At 44.6% G+C, this 15,656-nt stretch overlaps 3 long non-coding RNA genes across 8 annotated transcripts in view; 2 read left to right on the top strand and 1 right to left on the bottom strand.

Annotated features, from left to right (window-relative positions):
* LOC127475874 (uncharacterized) overlaps positions 1-15,656 on the top strand; it is a 72,781-nt gene that overhangs the window by 38,598 nt on the left and 18,527 nt on the right. The gene's annotated exons all lie outside the window — the stretch shown is intronic.
* The window catches only part of LOC127475860 (uncharacterized), a 53,852-nt gene that overhangs the window by 25,263 nt on the left and 12,933 nt on the right, over positions 1-15,656 (top strand). For 2 of the 6 annotated variants that reach the window (XR_007906351.1, XR_007906356.1), the window contains 4 exons: positions 7,225-7,388; positions 7,880-7,914; positions 8,525-9,438; positions 10,121-10,227. This is a non-coding gene — a long non-coding RNA (uncharacterized LOC127475860). The remainder of the gene's footprint in view (positions 1-7,224; positions 7,389-7,879; positions 7,915-8,524; positions 9,439-10,120; positions 10,228-15,656) is intronic. The other 4 variants (XR_007906354.1, XR_007906353.1, XR_007906352.1 and 1 more) reach the window with 4 other exon arrangements.
* On the bottom strand, positions 6,356-7,295 carry LOC127475870 (uncharacterized). The gene is made up of 3 exons (XR_007906369.1): positions 7,204-7,295; positions 7,005-7,116; positions 6,356-6,544 (listed from the first exon to the last, which is right to left on the bottom strand). It is a non-coding gene; the product is annotated as an uncharacterized LOC127475870 (long non-coding RNA).

Below are 15,656 nucleotides of genomic sequence, written 5' to 3'. Positions count from 1 at the left end.
CACATGGGCACTCCCTCATGGAAATGGTTGCCAGAGGGAGGGGAAATGGAACAGAATTTTTTAAGGATATTTTCCTTTCTTCAAGCTCACAAAATGCATGCACTTACCTTGAAGCCCTCTGTGGAGACAGGCTAGATGTGTCTCTGGAGATTTTATAGCGTCTTGTCTGCAGATGCTCTAGATGGTCCCCCTTTTTTCGGTCAAAATATTTCTGGCAAACCTTTTTTGGCAAAGCATTGTCTGGCAAACTAAGGGCATAATTGTGCCTTGATTTGAATGATATAATTAGAACATTTTTATATCTTACTGACTACGTGAATACGTCTATAAATAATTTGTCAAGAGTGTTAAGGAGAGAATCTGGACTACTCACGGCACTTAGAGAACTTGCATGGTTCTATTGCTGCCTTTCTCAGTGATTTGCTCCTTGACCTGTGGTAGCTTCCTTGGTATGTTTTTCAGTCATGTAATGGTGATGAGAACATCTGTGATGCTTTAGAAACACATGCATTGAGAGGAACAGGGAAAGTATGTCAAAACCCAGCAAATAATTGGTGTTAGGAGGCACTTTTCAGTGGTATTTTCTAAAAAGCAGGAAGTAAAAATGTATTAGCTGGAAGGGTTTGAAATACAGTGAGTTGGAAGTCTGAATCCAAGTAATGGGAGATCCTACTTTGAAATGGAGCTCTTTAATAGATTCTTTAGCTGACTTTTGAGGAATCAAATGTTGCAAAGGAGTGGTTAGGATTGCTTATAGAATCATCAACAAAGATGGCTTAAAGGATTACCATCAAAGGCATTAGTAAAAGGGAGTTCAATATAAATTTGCAAAAGCACAGCAAAGTTTGATGGCAAGGCTTGCTCTATTACTTCCTACAAAGATCAAGGGAAATCATTCTAAGAATCACTTTCAAATGATTTACACAACAACTGGAAATGCAAAGGATAAAGGTAAAATGGTAAGAAAGATCCTTCAAGTGAATCATGAGGCTCACAAAGGGCTCCCTTGCTTTCTAAACTCCTGATGGAATCCAGGTGCAGCTGAATCCAATCTTAATACCAGACCTGGTCAATAGTTTATGTCTAGAGGGTTTTAGCAGCACTTACTCATTGACTAATTTAACATTTATAAAGTGATTCAATAGGATTTACTACAATTACAACAGTGACTTCGTTATAAATCCCAGATGGCAACATTCAAACTACACTTGCAGGAAGGTTGACCTTGAGGAGTGGAGGGTATCGGTCCAGGTCAGCGTTATGACCCACTCCAGAAGGGGAGGGTAACCCAGGTTCTTGTTAATAAATCCCTTGGGGTGGATTAGAGTGAAATAACACTGAATAATTGGTGTTTGTAAACATATATATGTAGGGTTTATTTTAGAACCATTTTGTTTCAAAAGTAAATAGCTATTTTGCTGTTCTGGGTGTTATCTATAGCAATAATTTATAGCAATATTGCAACATTAGAGCATAGCAATATAGCACTATTAAAGCAGAAAGATAACACTTAAGGAAATGCATAAGGGAAAGAAAGGGAAAGAAAGCATAAAGGTGGAAAGATATACATAGTCACCACCCACTGGATCCAACAATGAAACTTGGTAGTTGCAACTTCCATGTCTGTTAGTCGAAGTGGTGGTCTTGATCTGTTGGGGGTGGGGGAAGACCCCCCAAAACTCAAAGATGTTATGAGTTATTATACACTTCTAGCTCAGGTGGGAAGACCTTGTACCTCCCCGGGGTGGGGACTTTTACAATGGATGGTGCCATGGGACATGTCACTGAGTCTCTGACATCTCCTAAGAGAGCTGCAGCTGCCCACTGTGTCAGCATCAATCATGGTCCATTGTGGTCCAACATTTGAGATGCATAGCCCAGGCTGGATGTGCAGTTATCATGTAAAGGGAGGACACTGGCATGAGAAAAGGTTCTCCCACCTTACAGGACTTGCCTCTTCTTAGTCTCTTCTCTTATCTGGAAATACAGTTTGCAGCCTCAGGCAGGCATCTGCACCCCGATAGCTGGACAATGGCATCCACTTATCTAATCTAAAGGCCCCTTGGCAGTATTCAGGGAGAAGTGGGCTTTGCTGGGTGAGAAACTGCTGCTTTTCAGTTTGCAAAAGTCTTTTGGTGATCTTAGAATGTATAAGTCATTAACTGTTTCAGTCTCTGACAGCCATGTCATCAGCTTTCGAGAATTTTTTGAAAATCAGGCCTCCAATTTTCACAAACTTGAGAGTTTGTGAGCTCTGAGAGGCCCCAGTCAGAGGGAGATGCTGCAGTCCAGGAGAGCCCAAAGGGCCTCACTTAGGACCACTGTGACCACTGTTTAAAGGGCTTCAAGATGTTTGGGTTTAGTCATCCATAAATTTCCATCCTGACCACAATCCAGGTCAGGAATTACTGGAGCTTCCAAAACTCTAGTAACAATTCTACTGGAGTTACCAAAACTCCAGCAACAATGGTACCATTCCACTCGGGTTACAATTCAGGTAGGGAAAGTTCCAAGGCTTTAAGCAGGTGATTGATTATTCCCTCTCTCATCCTTCACCTTAGCCAGGCAACAGGAATTCCTGATATGGACAGTGGTGCTCCCACCTTTGCCATGCAAGGCTTCTTGATAGAGTCAAGGGACACTCAGTACACAAACATCAAGGCTTTATGGGAATCCCTGAGATTGTAGATCAGCCCTGAGGAGGAAGGGAGTATGCACTACCACATCAAAACAAAACATATACTTGTACGTGCATAGATAATATATGTATTTACGCAAATTTCATTTAAAAAGTGATTCCTCAAGAAACTTTGCTCTCTCTCACTGTTGACTGTCTTTCATTTTTTACTTGAAATTGATGCTTGCTTTCTCCCTTTATTGTCTGCATAAATAATGAGTTTCCTCAGTCAAATATGAAGTTCCAGTAGTTCCCATATCCCCTCTCTATGTGCAACTCCCCCAAAACCAACATGCCTTTCCCTGCCATGCTCGTGCACACAATCACACTCATCACCTCAACATACAGTTCCAGCTACTATACATTCTGATAAATCCTCAGTCTTGCAGTGCCGTGCCATCAAAATAAGTGTATTTACACATTCACAGTCCCAGAAACACCCAACAACACAAGACTGTCTGTACCAGAGCAGTAGAGGCAGTAGGAAGTTGCAGGAATTCTTGTGTAATGTTGATGGTGTGGGATAAAGAGTGCAAGCAACTAACTGATCTAGTACTGGTCTAGTTTTAGGAAAGGGTGTAATCACAGAATCATAGAATCAAAGAACTGTTTAGGTTGGAAAAGGGCAGTCCAACCATTAGTCCAGCACGGCCAAGTCCACCCTGAACCTTGTCCCCAAGTGCCACATCCACACTTGATCTACACTAATCCCTTAAACTTCTTCAGATTCTCCGGGTCTAAACACACTTGTCTTCTGGTCATTTGCATTTCAATCATTAAAATATCTCAGTGAATATCACAGCAAAGAGGGCAGAAAACCAGTGTCAGTGATCCAGTGCAATATACAGCATCAAGTGATTTCCTGTGCTGTAGGAGACCCTCTGGCACATTTTGGACCTCAGATTGGAAGCCAAACCCAGAGCTCAGCCCTGAGAACACCACACAAGTTATGGGGACAGTTGAATATCTCAGAAGGTTCATCTTTTCACATGGATTAGGAAGAAGAGTTGCCCAGTTGCCCACACCAGAGGACTGATGTGGAAATTTTGAATTCTTGCCTAGTTAATACAGTAATGTGGAGAGCATGTAGCATCTGATTTATCATGTAACCTTCACAAAATAATTCTTCATACAGGAATAGGGACCTGCCAAATTTCTCTGTATCTTCAGCTGCCACTCACAGATCCTTGGAGAAAGACAAGTCACTCAGGAACATATACTGACCATAGCCTTGTCTCTTTTGGTTGAACAGTAGCCTCCTACCAAACAGGCTGCACTCAAGAGAGGTGGAAATTATGGAGCTGAATTCCTTTCTTGCCATGTCCAGTACTGAAGTCTTGTGTAAAAATTTCTCCATGCTCATGCTGTTCAGGGAATTCAGGTTCCTCAAGTTTGCTGCTTCAGGCCCTTCACCAAGTGGCTCCTCCTTTCTTAGCAGCTAAGCTGTCAGGACAGAAATAACACTTGCAAATAAAAGGGGCTACTAGACTGCTAAAGCAACTAATGTAACACACAGAGGAGCCTCCAACTACTCCACACAGAATAGGCAAATGATATTTTGGGTTCTAGTACTCACTGTCAGTGAGTGCTGCATGAAATCACTAATTAGGGTGTAAAAGAAAAGCAGTGTTGACTTACCTGGTTCGAATACAGCTGTGGACATAGCTGAAAATAAAGCTGTTTAAGAATTGATCTATGACAATACACATAATACAGCATCCTTTGAAGGGTTAAAATAACCCCAAAAATTCAATATGATTGTGTAGAAATAAGGAATCAAAGGACAGCAGTTCAGTTTTAGTAGACTAAAGACCACTTAATGATACCATTAAAAATTACCCGGGCAAAAGCCTGCCAATTATCAGAAAAGAACTAATAAAGGGTAGCAGTCGCTTCATCATAGAAGCCAAACAGGTTGATCAAACATGATTACTTTTCCTGATAAATATCAAGAGGACACATTGTCTTTCAAATAAGTAAAGTGCAACTGAGCAGCTTACAGCTTCCCTGGTACAGGTTCCTGCCTTTTTTAAAGGTGGGTGTAACAACAGCCTTTTCCCCCTCATCTGGAACCTTCCCTGGGAGTCATCATTTTTCACCAATGGTAAACATAAGCCTTGCAGTTATGTGGGTGAATTCCTTCAGCAACCTTTGATGAGTCACAACCCAGCCCCATGGATGTGAATAAATTCAGTTTCTCTTAGAAAGTTCAGCTTCACTAAGAAGCAAGGTCAGGACTTCCCCACTTTGATTGTCCCTTTCTTTCTCAAACTCTATTGGAAGATGCTGACGTTGAGGGACAAATTTTGCCAATGAAGACTGACACAGAAAAGGTGCTGCATACAAGTGCTTTTTGAATCATCTCTCACTAGGTGGTCACCCATATTCAGCATCAAACACACATTTTCTCTGAACTCCCTTCTGCATCATCCATGCAGAACTGATATGTTCAATGTTTGAAGCACTCAAGCAATGTTTTATAGTCCTTATTTTGTTGCCAGTCCTTGCCTCCACCTCTTACATGCTTTTGTGTTTTAATTCAGCAAGAAGTTTGCTTAGCTAAGATCCAATTCCCAATCCGCCTGCAGAACAAGATAGTTTGTTCCTGTGCTCTTCATAATCTTCCTTTAAACTCTAACCTCCTCTCCTGGCATTCTCTTTCACAGCTGCTGCCATGTGTTTGCTAACTGGCAGTTCCCTGAATGCAATGAATTCCAGTCTTACGAAGTCTAGAGTGCTAATTCTGTTGCTTATCTTCCCAGCTTTCCACTAGATCCTTCATCCAGTCATCTTGTGTTTGCTGCAGCCTAAGCTGCCATCTGGGATCATATTTATCACTAGTTCATCCTTACTGCCAGCACTCAGCATTGCCTGGCCAGTATTTACATTGGGATGTTGACATTAGCGCTGCCTAAGAATTTCTGGCCCAACTTGCCTGGTGCTGTTGCCTCACAGCAGATGTCCACATGGCTGAAAACCTCTCTAAGGCAGAGGAGACTTGTGACTTTCTACTAGTTGTAGAAATCCTCCTCCACTGCTTTGTCTTGGTCAGGTGGTCCATGACAGACCCCATCACAACATCCCTCATTTTCCTCCTATCTCTGACAGAATGTTCTGCAGCCTCACATGGAGCATTGCATAAGCAAGGAGCACTTTGACATAAAGCATAAATCCTTCTCATTTCCCCTGCCTTTTCCTCCTAAACAGTCCCATGACCATGTTCCAGTAGTGCACATTATCTCCATAATTCTGCTCATGTTCCCCTTCTTCCTTGTAAAATTCCTACATTTGCAGCTATTCCTCTCTTGCTTCTGGGATTTTGTGCTTTTCCCATAACAAAACTGATTTCAGACCCTTGTCATCAGGTTAGTAGTCTCATTGCAGAGATTTCTTTTCTTCTTAATCCTCAAATACAGATGTCCAAAAATCTAGGGGAACTTATAGAACTTATAGTTTCCAAACATAGTGTGGAAACTCCTACTTAAAAATCCATCTAGATATCACAGGACTGCCCAGTGAGTAATGCAATGCCATGGTATTGAAAGGGCTTATGGAGAAATCCAGGGAACTACAGTGCAGTGATGAGTGCACTGGACAAATGTGTGCTGAGACCCAGAAACCTCCCATGCCCTGGGCTGATCCCACAGCGTGGGCAGAGGGGAAGGGGGGGATTCTGCCCCTCTGCCCGCTCAGATGCCACAGGGAGGACATGGAGCTGCTGGAGAGAGTCCAGAGAAGGCACCAAGAGGATCAGAGGAATGGAGCAGCTCTGCTGAGAGGAAAGGATGGGAGAATTGGGATTGTTCAGTCTGGAGAAGAGAAGCTTTGGGACGACTTGACTGGGGCCTTCCAGGACCTGAAGGGAACCTGCAAGAAGAATGGAGAGAGACTATTTACAAGGGAGCAGCAGGACAAGGGGCTTCATGCTGACAGAGAGTGGGTTTAGATTAGATGTTGGAAAGAAATTCTTCCCTGTGAGGGTGAGGAGGCCCTGGCACAGGTTGCCCAGAGAAGCTGTGGCTGCCCCATCCCTGGAAGTGTTCAAGGTCAGGTTGGATGGGGCTTGGAGCAACCTGGGACAGTGGGAGGTGTCTCTGCCCATGGTATGGGGAGATGGAATGAAATGATCTTTATTCCATAGATTTAAAATTCTTGATCATATGGACACTCAGATAAGGATCTTGTAAAAAGCTCTGGGGTACACACCAACTTTGGATTTTTTTTAATTCACAGAGATTATCAGTCCCACTGAAGTGATAAATTGCTGTCACATGGCCTATTGGGCATTCCAGGCTCTTGCAGAGGAATACTCTCTAATTTGAATTACCAGATCCAGACTTCATGAAGATTTAGCTCCATAGTTCTCACAGTTCCATGAGCTAGGCCATAGAAAACCAGCCAACTTCCTCTCTCCAACCATGGGGCAGCCAAGATGACACCTGTCCTTGGGAAGAGGAATCTGTTGAAAGAGGCAGCAATGTCCTCATGCAAAACAAAGAGAGAAATGAATCCTGCCAGCCACTGACATTTTGCCACTTCTGTTTCAGGGCCTGGAGTCCAGTAGAACTAGAAGCAAACCACAGCACAGTCAGAAGAGGCAGAATCAGAGAAATCCCTGGATAAAGATGGTCCTGCACAGACATAAGGTGTGGGCAAAGTGCTGATGTGATGACATCCAAGCATGATGAAAACAGGTCCCATCCCACTTTCTGTAAGTCCCTACAATGTGATTTCCCTTCCGTTTTGTTCAGTGAGCATGAGCTGAGGAGTTCTGGGAAGAAAGAGGGAAACTCATGAACACTGGTGAAGTGTGAAAGTGGAGCACTATCAAAGCTTTTGACTTTGTGGCCCCATGGAAATCTCACTCTCTGGTCTGCTTCTTAGAGCAGCCTTGTAACTTGCCTAGTTAGAAAGAAAGTCCAAGACCAGTATCTCCATGTCATTGGCACAGAACCAGCCATCTTCAGGCCTTCTGCTTAGGTCCTCCTTCCACCCTGGACCAAGCTGATCAGGACCTCCTGTCTAGTTGCAACACCAGAAAAAGAAGCATGAATGCAAGTCTCTGTGCTCCTCTTCAGTCTCACTGATCTTCTTTTCTGCCCAGAGAGAAACAAATAAAGCAAACCCAGCTAGAACGTGCAAAGTTCAAGAAGGTATCTTCATATTTGTAGGCAAACTAACCTGAGGAATTTGCTTCCACAGATTTAAAAATCCTGGTCATGTGGACACTCAGACAGGTATATTGCAAAAATCTCTGGGCTGCACCTCAAATCCTGGTGGCAGTTCTGGGCCCCTCACTGCAAGAAATTCATTGAGGGGCTGGAGTGTGTCCAGGGAAGGGAACAGAGCTGGGAAGGGTCTGGCACACCAGGAGTGGTTGAAGGAACTGGGGGGCTCAGCCTGGAGAAAAGGAGGCTCAGGGGGGACCTTCTCACTCTCTGCAACTCCCTGACAGAGGGGGAAGCCGGGGTGGGGGTCAGGCTCTACTCCCAGGGAACAAGGGACAGGAGGAAAGGGAATGGCCTCAAGTTGTGCAAGGGGAAGTTTAGGTTGGATATTGGGGAAAATTTCTTCACCTGAAAGGGTTGTCCAGCCCTGGCACAGCTGCCCAGGGCAGGGGTGGAGTTCCCATCCTAGAGGGATTAAAAGATGTGTGGGGACATGATTTAGTGGCAGACTTGGCAATGCTGGGGTAAAGGTTGAATGGAATGATGTTAGAGGTCTTTTCCAAATCATATGGAGACCTCACAACAGCTTCACATTTCTGAGAGCACAGGCAGCAGGGAAGAAATTATTCAGTTGGAGGAGCAATTGTACTGATTTCTTTTCCTGCTTTTCTTTCTGCAGGCTCTTTCTCTTTAGGATGCTGAGATACCAGTGTCATCTCTTTCACTTTTCCTATGTCTGCTAAACTGTTTGGCATTATGTCCAGAATAGTGAAGGGCAGTCATTACCAAGTCCTTCCCCTGCTTATCACTTACTATTTGCAGGAATGTTTCAGAAAAGGATGTGATTTCATCAAAGATTGCCTAAATTCACTTCTACTGGGAAATTAGTATTTAGTATCAGTGCCCTTATATTTTAGGGAAAGAAAAAAATTATTTATTTCAGTGCCTTGATTCTACCTTAAAAACATGTATGGCAATGTGAGAACTAGCTATGGAAAATCACTTTCTGGTCTAATGTTTTTTCTTGCCAGACTCTGTAACTCATACAGAGTAGAGTAGTATCCCCCCAAAATAAATGGCAATATTTCAATTCCAGAATCAGGACATTAACATATAGCATTTTTTATGTAAAAAAACCCCCAACACCATCACCCCAAAACAGCAGAGGCTGGGCTAGTGACAGACCCTTTCCTGGGAAATACAAAAATCATGTGGGTTAGAACTACATTACGATTCTTCCAGAAAGTGCAATGATGTAGGAAGGAGTCTGAAGTTTCCTGACTTGGTCATGATTTCCCCACTGCCAAAAAAAGGATCACAAATCCTTGCAGGGCTTTCTCTCAAGTGCTGTTGTTGGCCATGTTGTTGTTAGGGTAGGGCCTGCCTAGAGAGGTCAGTTTGCTCTGCAGCCTGTGATGGACGTTCTGACAGGGAACACTCAGCCCCTGCTGCAGCAGCTTTTCTGCTGCCTCTGTGTAAAATGAGAGCTGCCAGGAATGTTAGCACAGGGCAAGCAGAAACAACCCTCTGTAGCAACACTGCTCATCCCTGTACTTCTGCTAGGATGTGGCTGGACACTGAACCCCAGAGATGGTAAGAGTACATTTTCCATGTTAAAAGGTTATTTATCAATTCAGTGTTGCTCCATTAAGGTGCATGCTTTCAATATTATGTGCAGAATGTGCTCAGTCCATAATTTTGATGTGACATCTGGTTAGGAAATTTGCCACTGAACTAACATTAAATGATAAATGTGGCTGAAGGAACGGGGTGAGAGAATTGCTGAAAGCAATAGATGATTTCCTAGGAAAAACTACTGAGGACCATAACTAATGAGACAAAAGCTGCAGGTTGAAAAGCAGTGTGGACCATTCATTCTTTACCATGGCAAATGTAAGCAAAAATTTCCGTGTCTAAGTGTGAGCACCTGTGAAGACACGCTGATGTCACAGGCTGGCCATAGAGGGGCTGTAATGGCCTTGCTGTCCCCTGCCCCTTCTGCTCTATTCAGAAATTAATTTCTGCAGATCTTAATGCAGCTGTGATTTACCCTCACTACAAGTCAAGGAAAGTGAATGCTCCTGTCCCAGGGGTAATTTTAATGTTACATTTGTTTCCTAAGGAACTTTCCACAGACTGGTATTCTTGGAAGTCCTCAGAATGAGTTAACTGAACATGAGAGGCAAATAAACCCCATAATGTGGGATTAGAGGATGGGCAGCTTTCAAATGCGAACCACAGGTGCACATTACACACACTCCTCCTGTGTCCACAGCCACAGCGGAAAAGCTTGGAGTAGGAGATTCAGTCCAAGGAGATGACCCTTGGGATGCCCTTTCAATCCCCCACCAAAGGAGCTGAGGGGCTCCTGTTACAGAGCAGGTGAGTGGGAAGGGCAGGCTGGAAGATAGCTGGGCAGAAAAAGGTAATTGAAGCAGCAAGTAACTGTAAAATGAGGAAGGAAGGGGAATGAAAAGAAAGTAAGGAAGAAGCATAGTATTAACCCCTGCAGGAAACTGTATCATAATCTAAAATAGGCTGTGCTTGTGAGATCAAAGGTCCACGTAGCCAAACTTTCTGTCTTTGAAAGTGATGGCCAGGAAGGAGCATCCAGATAGAATGGCACTTCTCCCAGACTCTCCCAACTTCCAGTAATTTGTGTTTATGGAGTCCCTGGGCAGAATGCAATGTCTGGGTATTTAACAGCTCATGGTGAATTTTTAACTGCTGAATTTGTCCAAGCACTTTTTGAACCCATGAAGTGTTCTCTGAGCACATGGAATGTTACTGTGATCCTCCACTGACTGAGACTAACCCAGAGAAAGCAAATATCCACATATGCAGTTCAATTCCCTGTGTTCTGATCTCTGACTGACTGTTACAAACTTACATGTTTTTTGCACTTCAGCCAAATTTGCATATGAAGCCACATATTTGAGGAAGTAAAAATAGTGATTGAATTGCAGAGAGATCTCCCAGGTGCCAAGGTAGACGGTGCTATAGTTAATCTGCAGGACATATTTATACTACAAGTAGAATATTTTCAAGGGAATTGTCTTTCCAACCACTAAGGCTCCTGTCACTTAAGAGACTCCACCACAGCTTCCCGTGTAACATCAGCAGATAGATTTCCTTGGTGGTCAGTCTAAACATTTCTTTGATTGCTGTCTGCATCCATCCTAGATACCAAGGGGAGGATACAAATCCCTGCTCTTCCTAAAGGGCAAATCAGTTGTGTAAAGCAGAACAGCTCCAGCAGAAGACAATGACAATTACAGTCATGACAACCCACAGCCAAGGTGCCAAGGAGTGGTGGCCCATGTGAGAGATCAGCAGCTGCAGATTCTAACAGTGCTTACATCTCCTGTCCTGAGGAGACAAGTGCTTACATCTCCTGTCCTGTCCTACTCACCCTACTAAAGTCTACCTGGGACAGACCTTTCTCTCCATGGGCTTATCACAAAGTACTTGGAAATATTTGAGTTTATCCCAAAACAGAAGTGAATGCCTTGTCAAAAGGAGGAGGGGATATTTTTTACATCTTCATCAGGACCATGGCCTGAGAAAACATATCCCAAATCTGCTACAGCCAAAGATGCAGTGCCAACTTCACTTCATCACATTTAGCTGAGCAACACAGGCATTGCACCCCTCCAAAATCAGTTCCTCTGGTCCCTCAAAGTGCCCTTGCTCCCTGAGAAGTGCACTCTCAGGGTGCAAGGTCTCAGAGCAGAGCTGTGTCTTGACTGCACTGCAAAGACTGAGTTTCACCCATTAGTGCCCTGATGTGTGTATGGTGTCCTCAGTCCTATCTGTGTAAAAACTCTGAATTCAAGAGAACTAATACATGTAGAACTGGGAAAAAGAAATGAAGGACCTCTGTGTATGCCCTTTTCCTGGTTCTATGGCAGGTTCATTGGTAAATTCATGGTCAATTCAACTGTTGAGTTTACTTCCTCAACCTCTTTGTCAAGAAGTTTTTTCTTTTAATACAAAATATTTTCAAAATACTGTGTAACTGGAATGGTCAGCTCAGGAGATGCAGATGCCCCTCTAGTGCAGGAGTTCGCAAGTCTGAGACGTGTGTTCTGTTGGAACACAGGCACTGCATCTATTTTAAACTTTCTCTCTGGGATAGTCCTTTATGGCCACTTTGGAGCTGTGTTTCCCCTGGAGTCAGTCAGCACTCAGCAGCTGCCAGGCAGCCCAACCCCGTAGACAGTGTCAATGCCAGAGGCTGTCATCCTCTAGGTATGGCAATAGGTATCCCAGAGGAAGGAATGTTTGCTTTCCCTCTCCTGGGAATGCTATTTGGATCTCAGAAATTTATCATAATTTATGGCCTCCCCAGGTGAATATTACTGTTAGTTCAGCATGAAAGAAAACATGATATTGCTGGTTTTTCTCTATGTTCTAGCTACTTGTGATATGTCTGAAGCTGGCATATCACTAGAGTTCATATTGTACCATTAGAGGGGTTTTTTTACCAGTTAAAGAATTCTGAAAAAAAGTATCATAATAGGCCAATAAAAACAAGAGTTCTCTTTTAAAAAGGGCACTTACAGTATTTCTTAAATTAAAGGCACATTTTTTATTTATCAATTTGGAAAAATCAATTTTTAATATCCCTTAAAATGTATTCCCCAAACTAATGTGATGTTCTGGCAAATAAACAGAACTCTAAAATGAGAACTCTTTACAACTGGAAAAGAAACTTTTAATAGATAAAAGCCATATTTCAGATACTAGAAATTAATATTTCTAGGAAGCAAGAGAGGGATTCTTCATCAGAAATTGTAGTGATAGGACAAGGGGGAATGGCTTCAAACTGACAGAGTTTGAATCTAATATCTTAGATTGGATATTAAAAAGAAATTCTTGCCTGTGAGAGTGGCGAGGCCCTGGCACAGATTGCCCAGGGAAGCTTGGACAGGGCTTGGAGCAACTTGGTCTAGTGGAAGATGTCCCTGCCCATTGCAGGGGGTGAAACTGGATGATCTTTAAGGTCCCTTCCAAACCAAACCACTGTGGAATTCTGTGATTTTATATTAACATGCCTACACAATTTTGGGCATTATGAGGCAAAACCTTCTCAGATGTTATAGCAGGATCAGTAATTGACTATGAAATGCAAACATAAAAATAGATATGATGCTCATCACAGTTTCAGTCGCAAGAAAGTTATTGAATTTTTCTATAGAAGATCATATGATACCATCCATATCTACACAGTCCTTGAGAGGTGCTTGTCTAGAACAGATCCTTAGAAGCACAGATTAAAGGAGATTCTGCGATATTATAGATACTCTGTTTTACCATACAGTTTTCCTCACTCAAATATTTCCTTATTATTAACTCCAAGTCCTTTTAACTTCACATTAAACAGTTATGGTGCTGGTGATAGAACCCTCCATGTATCTTAATGAAACTTATTTTCACTTGAAAAGATTTTTTCATACTTCCACACCCAGACTTTACTTTGCTCATTTCTTGACTTATAAAATTAATTTCTATCCATACCTTTTTCTAAGTCATATTCTTCATACTTGTCATTTTGGCTCCTCTTCTTATTCTTCCTTACAAGAATATTTTCCTTTTTTCAGAAGAGAGCTACAAGGTGTGCTCCATTCAAAATATTTTAGGCTATATTTAAGAAAACCCACTGCCTAAAGGGAGCAAACATTAAGCAGCAGTGCACCACATAAAGAATACTTGTACTAATATTGGCAATACTTAGATTCGATTACTATAATGAATTGAATGACTAAGTAACTTTCACAAGTGCTTGACATTGTTAAGTGTGTAAAAACTCGTGACCCCAATTGCTTTTCTCCCTGGCTCAAGGGACAAACCACATGCATTTCTATCTGCTTTCATCCTCCCAAAGTACTTTAATTCTATTCATTAAATTTCCCACTGAAAATTAGAAATATTTTTTTCCAATTTTCCAGATCTGCCTTTAAGTTTGATCCCATTCCATCCTGATAAAATGCTTGGAAACCCCTTTTCCCAAGAAACACAGCAGCACTGTCTGCTTCTGTCACCTCAGGGTCTTTTCTTCCAGCATCGGTGAGTGGAACATTCCCAGATGTTCTTCGGCCCATCCCACCCGACTTTGTTCTGTCCCAGTGGGGAGCAGATGAAACCGGCTGAGCGCCATGGTTGCCTTTGAACCCTTGTGCTGTGATTTGCTCCCAGTCCGTGGGCCCGGCAGTTGCAGCAGGTTTAAAGCCCCCCGGCTGAGTGAGGCCGAGCGGCTGCTGTGCAGAGGAGCAGCTGCCCAGAGGAGGGTCCCGTGATGGCTCCAGGCTGCCATCCCCTGGCAGTGGGGCCTGGAGCCGAGGGGGAGATCGGGGCTGCCCCGCTGAGCTCCCTGGGACTGACAGGGGCCGGGTGGGGCCGGGAGAGGCTCCCCCGGCTGCCCCCGGCAATAATTCCATCGTCTTTCTGCCAAGGATCCCTGAAGGAACTTGTCTGTCTTCCCGTGTCGGGTGACAAGGCCCAGGCTGAGGATAAAGCTGATGGGGCCGAGGCCGTCAGAGCAGCAGCGCCAGGGCTGAGGCGACAGGCACAGCCCGGGCCCAGCTGATGGCCCCGGTCTGGGTGTGCTCTGTCCGGTGACCCCGGGGCCGGAGCCGGCAGGGACGGGCTTTCCGGAGCTCTGCAGAGGGCCCGGGCAGTCGGGCTGCAGGTGGGGCTGGGTCTCCATGAGCACCGTGTCACGGCCACCAGCCTGGCCAGGGCTCCTCCTTCAGCCCAGATGCTGCCGTGGCCCTTGAGGGATCTCTGGGCTTCGGCCCTACAGCCTTCGCTCAGCGAGTGCTGGGAAAGCACAGCTTGAGCAAAGGGATATGGCCCCTGCAGCGCTGCCGAACCTGGGAGCAAGCCCTGCCTCTGCCTTCTTCCTTCTTCCTCACCCAGACTGGGACTCCAGGGTGGAGGCTGGAAAATGCTGCATTTTCAGAGCTACAGCCCAGCCCGCCTTTTCCATGGGTAGGTTTACAAGAGGGGGGATACCCCCTCGACCCCAGTGAGCCCCAGCTGACTGCTGGAAGTACCTGGGCAGCTGCTGTGTTCCCTGTGGGACAGCACGTCCCAGGAGATAGGGGAGAGCACCCAGGTGCTGGGTTGGCACAGCACCGTTGCACGGGCTCCAAAGGGGCCACTCTGGATTCAGACTGAGCAGGGAGAGCACGCTCGGGCCGCAGTCTGACGTTTAACCTTTCAGCTGGGAATGGAGCTATGCTGGAGCAAGTCTCCCTGGGGTAAGAATAGCATCTGCTGTCTTGGGACACAGCACAGTTGTCCAGCTCCTCCACGGCAGCACATGGCACTGAGACACAGAAGGCAGCCTACCCTCCCAGGAATGTCTCAGGCACTATTAGTGGAAGTGAATCATGCCCACAGACAGGCACGACCCTGAACAGGAGTCTTAGGAGAGCAGGGCTATTTTGGGCCTTTGTCACTGCAGAGGAAAGGAGACACATGATGTCTTCACGTAGCTGCCTGCTTCATTTTCAGCCACATGCGTGAGAGCTGGAGAGATAGCAGAGAGCGTGTAACTGTGTGCAAGTGAAAGGGGCAGGAGGCTGGAGGAAGAAACAGTCTAAAGAAGGCTGTGGTAGGTCAGAACAGACACAGTTATAACCCTTGATGTGAGAGCTGCTTCTTCAGTGACTTGACTGCCTTTTCACACCGGTGCCCTCTGAGACAGCGCTTTTGGACAAGTATCAAAGAAACTCTCCAGGTGTTCCACTTGCCAGTAGGGCCAGGGCTCACTCCTCTCTTCCCTCTGCCTGGCTTTGCTGGCT

Source organism: Manacus candei, unplaced genomic scaffold (genome assembly GCF_025592945.1).
Source record: "Manacus candei isolate 608988 ecotype Guabito, Panama unplaced genomic scaffold, ASM2559294v1 h1tg000047l, whole genome shotgun sequence".
Taxonomy (NCBI): domain Eukaryota; kingdom Metazoa; phylum Chordata; class Aves; order Passeriformes; family Pipridae; genus Manacus; species Manacus candei.
The sequence above is the reverse complement of the archived record's forward strand: the minus strand, read 5'-3'. Positions and strand labels throughout refer to the sequence as shown.